General features: G+C 43.6%; 1 long non-coding RNA gene across 1 annotated transcript; it reads right to left on the reverse strand.

Moving 5' to 3' along the window:
* Positions 1–1,402: 1,402 nt before the first annotated feature.
* Positions 1,403–10,581, reverse strand: LOC128584996 (uncharacterized). Its single transcript, XR_008379779.1, has 3 exons — positions 10,455–10,581; positions 2,252–2,298; positions 1,403–1,571 (listed from the first exon to the last, which is right to left on the reverse strand). It is a non-coding gene; the product is annotated as an uncharacterized LOC128584996 (long non-coding RNA).
* Positions 10,582–12,004: the final 1,423 nt, after the last annotated feature.

Here is a 12,004-nt window from a genome sequence, read left to right on the forward strand (position 1 = left end):
GTTGCTGTGAGCTATAATGCCACGGCACTCTACTGAGGGCAACAAAATAAGACTCTGTCTAAAAGTAAAAAAATATATTTTTTTATTATCATAATTTTTTGTAGAGACTCCTGACATCAAGCAATCCTTCCATCTTACCCTCCCAAAATGCTGAGATTACAAGCATGAACCATCATGCTCAGCCTTATGTCTATTTATTAATTTCTTCCTTGATTTCTTTCATAAGTGTCTTGTAGTTTTCATGACATAGGTCCCAGATCCTTCGAAGGCTGAGGCAAAGGCTAAGGTTTGAACCCAGGAGTTTGAGGTTGCTGTCACCATAGTACTCTAGCCTGGGCAAGAGAGTGAAATTCTGTCTCAAAAAAAAAGTACTGAGGTAGAGAAATTCTGCTTTCAGTGATAAAGCTTATGTCTCGCTACTGTTTACTCTCACTTTATTAACTTAGTCATATCTGGACTCAAATTCCACCAAAGGAAACAAACATTAGGAAAATGTGAATCACAAGATGTTTGATTTGAAATTACTTTGTCTGGCAATGACAACACAGTGTAAAAATATATACTTTCTAGGCTCGGCACCTGTTGCTCAGTGGTTAGGGTGCAAACCACATGCACTGGTGCTGGTAGGTTTAAAACCAGCCTGGGCCTATTAAACAAACAAAAAAAAATGTAGCTGGGTGGGGTGGTGCCTGTGGTTCAAAGGAGTAGGGCACCAGCCCCATATGCGGGAGGTGGCGGGTTCAAACCCAGCCCCAGCCAAAAACAGCAAAAAAAAAAAAAAAAAAAATAGCTGTTGTGGCAGCTACCTGTAGTCCCAGCTACTAGGGAGGCTGAGGTAAGAGAATCACTTGAGCCCAAGAGTTGGAGGTTGCTGCGAACTGTGACACCATAGAACTCTTCCAAGGGTGACACAGTGAGACTTCTGTCTCAAATATATGTATATTTTTTTCTCTAGTTCTATTTGCATAGTCAAAATCTACTATGAAACATCAAAATTCTCTTTTCATTTTTTTTTTTTTTTTTGAGACAGGGTCTAGCTTTGTTGCCCTTGGTAGAGCTCTGTGGCATCACAGCTCATGGCAACCTCCAGCTCTTGGGCTTAGACAATTCTCTTGCTTCAACCCCCCGAGTAGCTGGGACTATAGGCCCATGCCACAATACCTGGCTGTTTTTTTGTTGCAGTTTGGCTGGGGCTGGATTTGAACCCACCACCCTCGGTATATGGGACTGGCAACCTACTCCTTTGAGGAGTAGGCGCCACCCCCGAGACCCTGTGTCTTAAAAAATAAAAACAGACGGCCCAGCAACAAAAAAATAGCTGGGGCTCAGTGCCTGTGGTTCAAGCAGCTAAAGTGCCAGTCACATACACCTGAGCTGCCGGGTTCGAATCCAGCCTGGGCCCGCCAAACACGATGACGGCTGCAACCAAAAAATAGCCGGGTGTTGTGGCAGGCGCCTGTAGTCCCAGCTACTTGGGAGGCGGAGGCAGAAGAAATGCTTGAGCCCAGAAGTTGGAGGTTGCTGTGAGCTGTGATGCAATGGCACTCTACCCAGGGCAACAGCTTGAGGCTCTGTCTCAAAAAAAAAAATAGTTGGGCGTTGTGGTGGGCGCCTATAGTCCCAGTTACTTGGGAGGCTGAGGCAAGAGAATCACCTAAGCCCAGGAGTTGGAGGTTGCTGTGAGCTGTGTGATGCCACGGCACTATACCAAGGGCGATAAAATGAGACTCTGTCTCTACAAAATAAATAAATAAATAAATAAATATAAATATAAATATAAAAAAATAGCCAGGCACTGTGGCTGGTGCCTATAGTCTGAGCTACTCCAGAGGCTGAGGTAAGAGAATCACTTGAGCTCAATAGTTTGATATTGCTGTGAACTGTGACACCATGGCATTTTACCAGGGATGACAAAGTGAGACTCTGTCTCAAAAAATAAATAAATAAATAAATAAATAAAAATTTGTACCTCGTATTAATTTGAAAATTTTTTTAAAGTTTACTTATTTTGCAATCAATTCTTGTTAACCAGGTTGGCCACTGATTTTCAGATTTATCCCTCAATCCATTATTTATTCCTATTGTTGTTTATGTTGTTACAATTTATTTGAAAAAATCAAGACAGTAAAGAATATTATTTATCTCTAACTAGAGTAAAAGGCAAATTTTCATGAGAAAAGTGTAGAAATTATGGAATTCTCTAATTTTGCTTTTAGTAGTGTAGTCATATTAGGAGATTAAATAAACGTACCTCCAACAGTCATGACAAATTGTATCCACGGTATTGCAGAAAAAAACCTAAGTAAAACAAGGAAGAGAGAACAAAATTAAACTTTTTACATTAACAGCTGCACACTAATGCACGGAGAAAGGGACTGACCCCACCAAAGGGGTTTTTATACACTTTTTTTTTTTTTTTTTGTAGAGACAGAGTCTCACTTTATGGCCCTCGGTAGAGTGCCGTGGCCTCACACAGCTCACAGCAACCTCCAACTCCTGGGCTTAAGCGATTCTCTTGCCTCAGCCTCTCGAGTAGCTGGGACTACAGGCGCCCGCCACAACGCCCGGCTATTTTATACACTTGTTTAAGCAGGACAACCGAACATGAGAAAACAAATCTCACTCTAATTTCACTATTTATTCACTGTACAGCATCTAGTAGGAAAGCCGTAAGGACTTCAGTACCAACTACTTTGAGTAGGTGATCCTGAGAAGGATCTCCAGGCATGGCACAAGTGTCTCTCCACCCCTAACCCAGCTGGGCTCCCACCTACCTAATCCAGCTCTGTACCTTGAGGGCAAGGAGAGAGGTGGTGATTAGTAAAGGAGAAAGCCAAGCAGAAAGAATGAAAAAGGAAGAGTGGGTATAAAGAAACAAAGCTATAAGGAATATTAGGAATTATAAGGAGGGGCAAAAGGCAGGAGTCTTCAAAAGAACTAGTGCCGCGGACCGCCTGTCGATGGGTCTCAATCTGAGGGTGCTCAGGGCGAACGTTACAGGTTGATTGGAAGGTCGACGCAGGATGAAAATGACAAACTGCCACACACCACGGGTGGTGAAGAAAGCAGCTGTACTTTACTTTGTTTCAGGCATGGTATTTATACATTTTTGACAACGTCTTACAAACCACAAAAGATATTTTTATGACTTGCAGAAGCTTACAAGTTTTTATCTTGTTTTGCAGACGTGAGTATCCAACCGTCTCCCTTACACAATGTTTTGCCCGCAAGGGGGAACAAAGGTAGCTGAGAGGTAGCTGATAAACAGCAGTTACTTTTTAACTTTCTTTTATCTAAAGTTGAATGTGTTTTCTTAACATGTTGAACTACTTTCTTCTATAGTTTTTATTCTTATGATGGAGTATTGTTATGATTAGGAATATATTGTGAATCATATAAGTGATTAGACTGTGAAGAAACATAAAGTATTGTAGTGTGTGGAAAACTAAACTATATTGAAAACAAAGTTAGGAAAAACAGGGTTAGAGATAGGGGAAGGGGTGAGTGGATATCTGGTTGGAACATCTTGTTTGCCGTTTCTGTATTTTCTCGATGCACTGTCTCAATTCACTGACATTTATGGTGGGAACGTGTTCCCTTGGAGACATTAAGTCTCCTCTGGTTATATGAGATTATGGATCAGTAAGTCATTATGTTTATTCTTAGTTCCTTAAAACAATCAAGCAACAATCAGGCATTCAACTTAACAAACAGGTTTTAGACAGGTTTTAGGGTAAAGGTTTCTTAGGCTTTTATGCCGCACCTCATGAGTTCCTACGTTCACTAAAAGGCATGCTAGGCAACTTATGCGCTGCTGTCGCAAGCCAGGGGGACTGGGGGTAACGCTCCGGGGAGCACAGACCGCCTAACCACGTACTTTACAACGCGGACAGCGCCACTCCACCACGGCCAGATGCCGGGGGTGCGGCAAACTAGAAAGAAGGAGTCACAGTGAAAAGGTAAAACAGAGTCACAATAAAGAAATAGGATTGATGGGCGGCGCCTGTGGCTCAAGGAGTAGGGCGCCGGTCCCATATGCCGGAGGTGGCAGGTTCAAACCTAGCCCCGGCCAAAAGCCACAAAAAAAAAAAAGAAATAGGATTGAAAAAAAGAGGAGAAAGAAATGGGGTACATCCGCCACTGTTTAGACTACAGAAACATGTGATGGCTCAGAGGTTGTATCTTCACTCAATTAGTAAAGCTTTTGTAATACTAGTGAAAAGCTAAGAAGAGGTTATTAACGTTTATCATATTTAATGCTAACATCTTAAAAACTCTGAATCCAAAATTCTACCAGAAATATAATTATTACGCTATTCTTTTTTTTTTGTACTTCATTCCTTGTTTTTTTTTTTTTTAGAGACAGAGTCTCACTTTATCACCCTTGGCAGAGTGCCATGGCGTCACAGCTCACAGCAACCTCCAACTCCTGTGTTTAAGTGATTCTCTTGCCTCAGCCTCCCGAGTAGCTGGGACTATAGGCACCTGCCACAACACCCAGCTATTTTTTTTTGTTGCAGTTTGGATGGGTCCGGGTTTGAACCCACTACCCTCAGTTATATGGGACTGGCGCCCTACTCACTGAGCCATAGGTGCCACCCATTCCTTTTTTTTTTTTTTTTTTTGAGACAGAGCCTCAAGCTGTCACCTGGGTAGAGTGCTGTAGCATCACAACTCACAGCAACCTCCAACTCATGGGCTCAAGCGATTCTCCTGCCTCCACCTCCCACGTAATTAGGACTACAGGCAACCGCCACAACACCCAGCTATTTTTTGGTTGCAGCTGTCGTTGTTTGGCAGTCCTGGGCTGGATTTGAACCCGCCATCTCAGGTGTATGTGGCTGGCGCCTTAGCTGCTTGAGCCACAGGCGCCAAGCCAACTTCATTCCTTTTTTATTTGAATTATTATTATTATTATTATTTTGAGACAGCATCTCAAGCTGCTGTCCTGGGTAGAGAGCTGTGGCATCATAGCTCACAGAAACCTCCAACTCTCAGGCTGAAGTGATCCTCTTGCCTTGGTTTTTCTATTTTTAGTAGAGACAGGGGTCTCACTCTCTCGCAGGCTGGTCTTGAACTTGTGAGCTCAAGCAATCCACGTGTCTTGGTCTTTCAGAGTAATTAGGATCACAGGCATGAGCCACCACACCCGGCCATATTTTGATTGTGGCTAAATGTCTTACAATACAATGTTTCAAAGTTCTGGGTCTGAGTTTGACTAAATTCGAAATTTGGTACAATCCATCTTAAGTGCAAAACGATTCTGCGAGAAAACAGGCGAATCCAAATGGAAAAAGTTTAGTACTGTTTGTGCTTGCTAAGTCATGACAGACAGTTCAGAAAGTGTTGGTGTTGGTGGTGTTGAAAATTTTAGCATTCCAGCTCAGCGCCTGTGGCTCAAGCGGCTAAGGTGCCAGCCACATACACCTGAGCTGGAGGGTTCAAATCCAGCCTGGGCCCGCCAAACAATGACAGCTGTAACCAAAAAATAGCTGGGTGTTGTGGCGGGCACCTATAGTCCCAGCTACTTGGGAGGCGGAGACAGGAGACTCGCTTGAGCCCAGGAGTTTGAGGTTGCTGTGAGCTACGATGCCAAGGCACTCTACCCAGGACAACAGCTTGAGGTTCTGTCTCAAAAAAAATAAAAAAGAAAATTTTACCATTCCATTAGCTTGTTACATTTCTATTTTCACTAATGTCACCCAGTTGTTAGCAAACTAAGCAAGGCTAGTCCGTTTGGAAGACTTTTTTCCCGAACGAACAGGTCAAAAACCTACTGGAATTCTTTACTTCAAACATGTTTAAACAAATGAGCAGATGTTGTTTCCAAATATAAGTATACATGGTATCCATGGGGATTTCATTTGCTTAAAATATTACCTTGAAAAGAAAGATTAAATACGCTTATATTTCTTCAAAACCATCTAAGTAACGTGTAACATTCTATCACAAGGCAGTGAATCTGGATTTCTATCATTGTAAGATAAGACTATGGGCGGTGCCTGTGGCTCAAGGGGTAGGGCGCCGGTCCCATATGCCGGAGGTGGCGGGTTCAAACCCAGCCCTGGCCAAAAAAAAAAAAAAAAAAGACAAGACTATTAAATCTTTAAATCTGGGCTTGGTGCCTGTAGCTCAAGCGGCTAGGGCACCAGCCACATACACCGGAGCTGGAGGGTTTGAACCCAGCCTGGGCCTGCCAAACAATGACAACTACAACCAAAAAAAAAACAAGTCAGGCGTTGTAGCAGGCACCTGTAGTCCCAGCTACTTTGGAGGCTGAGGAAAGAGAATCACTTAAGCCCAAGAGTTTGAGGTTGCTGTGAGCTGTGATGCCATGGCATTCTGCTAAGGATGACTTAGTGAGATTCTGTATCAAAAAAGAAAAAAAAAATCTTTCAATCTGTATCTTTTTTTTTTTTCTTTGTAGTTTTTGGCTGGGGTTGTTGAACACACCGCCGCCGGTATATGGGGCCGGTGCCATACTCACTGAGCCACAGGCACCACCTTTTTTTTTAGAGACAGAGTCTTACTTTATCGCCCTTGGTAGAGTGCTGTGGTGTCACAGCTTGCAGCAACCTCCAACTCCAGGGCTTTGCCAACTCTCTTGTGCTCAGCCTCCCAAGTAGCTGAGACTACAGGTGCCCACCACAATGCCTGTCTATTTTTTTTCTGTTGCAGTTGTCGTTGTTTAGTTGGCCCGGGCTGTGTTCGAACCCACCAGCCTTGGTGTATGTGGCTGGTGCCATAACCACTGTGCTATAAGCATCAAGCCTATTTTCCATAAGCTTAAAGAGGACAGAAACCTTTGTTTTGCATCTACAATGAACAACCTTCCAAAATTATGTAATTTGATATACCTGTTTTTCTAACACTTCAGCAATGTCCTCTGTGTGACTTACCCCTCAAAAAAGTTTACTGACAAAGGAATTCACATTACCATAGTGTTCTCTAGATATGATTTCAGTCATTTTCTTTTCTTTTTTTTTTTTTTTTTGTGGTTTTTTTGGCCGGGGCTAGGTTTGAACCTGCCACCTCCAGCATATGGGACCGGCGCCCTACTCCTTGAGCCACAGGCGCCCCCCTCAGTCATTTTCTTGACAAGGTCAGAAGAAATCTGTTTCCCAAATGGTATGGTTTAATTTCTTTCTTTCTTTTTTTGAGACAAAGCCTCGAGTTGTCGCCCTGGGTAGAGTGCCGTAGCATCACAGCTCACAGCAACCTCCAACTCCTGGACTTAAGAGATTCTCTTGCCTTAGCCTCCCAAGTAGCTGGGACTATAGGTGCCCACCACAACACCCAGCCATTTTTTGGTTGTAGTTATCATTGCTGTTTGGCAGGCCCGGGCTGGATTTGAACTTTCCAGCTCTGTTGTATGTGTCTGGCACGTTAGCCACTTGAGCTACAGGTGCTGAGCCTTTTTTTTTTTTTTTGAGACAGAGTCACACTGTGTCACTGTGTGAGCTATGAGTGCTGTGGCATCATAGCTCACAGCAACTTCAAACTCTTGGACTTAAGTGATTCTCTTGCCTCAGCCTCCCAGGTAGCTGGGACTATAGGCGCCTGCCACAACACCTAGCCATTTTTTTTGTTGCAGTTGTCACTGTTGTTTAGCTGGCCCAGGCTGGGTTTGAACCTGCCAGCCTCAGTGAATGTGGCTGGTGTCATAACCACTGTGCTACAGGTGCCAAGTTAAGGTATGGTTTAATTTCATTATTTCATTTTAAGGTAGAAATTACAAATAATACTTTAAAATATTATTTAACTTAGGAAATGTCTTTTTTTATTGCTGGGGAATCACTGAGGGTTTAACTTAGGAAATTTCTATGCAATAATGTTTATCATGAATTTTGACATTTCTGGAAATGTGGCAGAAGTCTGTCTTTATTTTATTTATTTATTTTGTAGAGACAGAGTTTCACTTTATCACCCTTGGTAGAGTGCTGTGGCATCACAGGTCACAGCAACCTCCAGCTCTTGGGCTTAGGGGATTCTCTTGCTTCAGCCTCCCAAGTAGCTGGGACTACAGGCACTTGCCACAAGGCCTGGCTATTTTTTTCTTGCAATTTGGGCGGGGGTGGGTTCAAGCCCGCCACCCTTGGTATATGGGCTGGCACCCTACCCAATGAAGCCACAGGTGCCACCCAAGTTTGTCTTTATTAAGAAAATCTTTAGGTTCGGCTCCCATAGCACAGTGGTTACAATGCCAGCCACATATACCGAGGGTGGTGGGTTTGAACCTGGCCCAGGTTAGCTAACCAACAATGACAACTGCAACAAAAAATAGCTGGGCGTTGTGGCAGGTGCCTGTAGTCCCAGCTACGTGGGAGGCTGAGGCAAGAGAACTGCTTGAGCCCAAGGGTTTGAGGTTGTGGTGAGCTGTGACGCCACGGCACTCTACCGAGGGCAACATAGTCATACTCTGTCTCAAAAAAAGAAAAAAAGAAAAAAAGAGAAAAAAGAAAATCTTTAATTTTTAAATGTCTTGCTTACTATGAAGTCTGAGGATACTAGAAGATAAACACATTATGTTACTAACATTTAGTAAACAAGTTGAACTTGGTAGCCTCACTCTACTTGGTACATATAATATTTTGAGGATGCAATATTTGATCGATGCAAATTTCTATTTACTTATTTATTTTATTTTATTTTGTTTTGTGCAGTTTTGGCCAGGGCCAGGCTTAAACCCTCCACCCCTGGTATATGGGGCCAGTGCCCAACTCCTTGAGCCATAGGCACCATCCATTTTTTTTTTTAAACAGAGTCTTACTTTGTCACCCTGGGTAGAGTACTGTGGCATCATAGCTCACAGCAACTCAAACTCCTGGGCTCAAGTGATTCTCTTGCCTCAGCCTCCCAAGTAGCTGGGACTACAGGCGCCTACCATAACGCCTGGCTATTTTTACTGATGAGGCCTCTCTCTGGCTCAGGCTGGTCTTGAACCTGTGAGCTCAGACAATCCATGGACCTCGGCCTCCCAAGTCTTGGGATTTCATGTGTGAGCCATCTGGTTTGGACTGATGCAAATTTCAAAGTACATATACACTTATAGTAGTTAGTAATAGTTCATGCAATCATAATTCTAAAAATATTCGCTAATTTCATTTTTTGGTCAATTTCTCATTGACTTGTGACTAAGTTGTCATTTTCTTCTACCCCACAATATGACTGAGAAAGAATTTGTACTAGGAAAAGGAACATCAGCTTAGCCAGTTTCTTTCTTTCCTTTTTTGAGTCAGTCTCACTTTGTCACCCTTGGTAGAGTAATGTGGAGTCATAGCTCACAACAAACTCAAACTCTTGGGCTGAAATGATTCTTTTGCCTCAGCCTCCCGGACTACAGATACCTACCACAATACCCAGCTATTTTTAGAGACGGGGTCTCGCTCTTGCTCAGGCTGGTCTCGAACCTGTGAACTCAGGGCAATACACCCGCCTCGGACTCCCAGAGTGCTAGGCCAGTGCACCCGGCCCCAGCTTAGCCAGTTTCCTTTTTCTCATACATTTGCACACTTTGCTTTTCTTAAACTTTTTGTGCTATGTATTGTTTTATGGAAGATGTTTACACTACCTTTTTTTGGCGCTATATATTGTTTTGTGGAAGATGTTTATAGTACTCTATAATATATAACACTTATATAACACTGCAATCTCTGTATCTATACACAAGGAAACCCTAATACATCAAACAAGTGAAAGTGAAAGCTTCGGAACCCGTAGCTCAATGGTTAGGGCGCCAGCCACATGCACTGGGGCTGGTGGGTTCGAATCCAGCTTGGGCCTGCTAAAAACAACAATAACAACCACAACAAAAAATAGTTGGGGGCAGTTCCTGTGGCTCACTGAGTAGGGCGCCTGCCCCATGTACCAAAGGTGGTTGGTACAAACCCGGTCCCAGCCAAACTGCAACAAAAAAATAGCTGGGCATTGAGGTGGACGCCTGTAGTCCCAGCTACTCAGGAGGCTGAGGCAAGAGAATCCCCTAAGCTCAAGAGCTGGAGGTTACTGTGAGCTGTGACGCCACAGCACTCTACTCAGGGTGACAAAGTGAGACTCTGTCTCAAAAAAAAAAAAAAAAAAAATAGCCAGGCTTTGTGGTGGGTGCCTGTAGTTCCATCTACTTGGGAGGCTGAGGCAAGAGAATCACTTAAGCCCAAGAGTTTGAGGTTGCTGTGAGGTGTGAAACCACAGCACTCTACTGAGGGCGACATAGGGAGACTCTGTCCTCCTCCCCAAAAAATTCTATAAAAAAAGAACATGAAGGGGCGGCGCCGATGGCTCAAAGGAGTAGGGCACCAGCCCCATATGCCAGAGGTGGCGGGTTCAAACCCAGCCCCAGTCAAAAACTGCAAAAAAAAAAAAAAAAAAAAAAGCACTCAAAATAAGGCAGACTTAAAAAGAACTAACGTGAAATGCTTAGTGTAGTAGGAACTGTGTATTTAAGTTATCCTCACCTATGAAAACCAGGTTTCCATAGTTCTCTAATATGACATCCTGATACAAATTCTTCTGATCAGGGTTCAGGAGGCCCACTCTTCCATAGAGAATTCTACAGATATGTCCTTGAATGTCAACAATCCCTGAAAAAAAAAACAGTGGCACACGTAGCTCAGTGGGTAGGGTGCCAGCCACATACACCAAGACTGGCAAGTTCGAACCTGGCCCTGGCCAGCTAAAGCAATAATGACAACTGCAACAACAACAAAAATAGCCAGGCATGGTGGCAGGTGCCTGCAGTCCCAGCTACTTGGGAGACTGAGGTAAGAGAATCACTGAAGTCTAAGAGTTTGAGGTCGCTGTAAGCTGTGACACCACGGCCCTCTACTGAAGGTAACATAGTGAGACTCTGTCTCAAAAAAAAGAAAAGAAAAGAAAAAGAAAGTGAAGGAAAAAGACTGAGTATGTCTTTGCACTGATCAAATCTTGACCTTCCCTCAGAAGTCCATATACCAAATGGACTGAGTGAGACTTCCAGAATCAACTCAAGACATTTAATATTTGTAATGCTTAATGTATTTCTTATTTACGTGAAACAGCTGAAGAACATCTTGCAGATTCTGATACAGCAGGCTTTGAGCTTACATTTTACAAGCTCTTAGAGGACTGAGATTTCTGGACCATACTTGAAATAATTAAGTCTTGTAACACCCCAGTGCATCCTCTTACAAACACATTAGGAAGTTTGTTTCCAACTTGAAGACAGCTGTAGACAATAGGGTATCATTTAAGGGTATCCTCAATAGTTAAGGCACAGTAATTAGCCTTTGATCACACATCTCTTGTGCAGTGTGGTTACCCATGGACAAAACTGGAGCACAATAGAGGGGTCTGTTGTCTTTGAAGTTACAGACTTCTGCCAGTTCTCTGGCATGTAACCAGATGGCTTTTTCCTCCTGTATAAGGTGCATCTGAAGGCGGTACCACTGGTCTAAAAGTGCAGGAAGATGATCACATCATCATCCTTCACCTGGAAGCCCAGGGAATGCTCCAGCCCACCCACTGAGATGGAGGACTTTTCCCCCTAGGGATGGTTGGGCAATTATGCCCCAGGGACCTTCCTCTTCCACTTGCCTTGTGGCAGGGAGAGCGACTTCCTGAGCTATGAGGATCAGCCTGGTTCAAATTCCCTGGCTGGCTGACTTGGCCACCTTTCCTACCCCTGGGGTTGCCTTTAGATTCATGACCTACTGTCCCTGGCTGCCCACATGGTGCCTCTGCATTATTCATTTAATACGCTGATGGACCAGTTGTGGTGGTTCATGCCTATAATCCTAGTACTCTGGGAAGCCGCAGAGTACACTCGCCGCAACACTCAACCAAGGGTAACAAAGTGAGACCCTGTCTCAAAAAAAAAAGATTAATCACCTGGAGTGGAAGACCACACATTTTTTTTTTTTTTGAGACACAATCTCACTTTGTCACCCTCCATAGAGTGCCATGGTGTCACAGAGCTCACAGGAATCTCAAACTCTTGGGCTGAAGTGATCCTCTTGCCTCTCAACCT

Source organism: Nycticebus coucang, chromosome 4, assembly GCF_027406575.1.
Source record: "Nycticebus coucang isolate mNycCou1 chromosome 4, mNycCou1.pri, whole genome shotgun sequence".
NCBI lineage: Eukaryota > Metazoa > Chordata > Mammalia > Primates > Lorisidae > Nycticebus > Nycticebus coucang.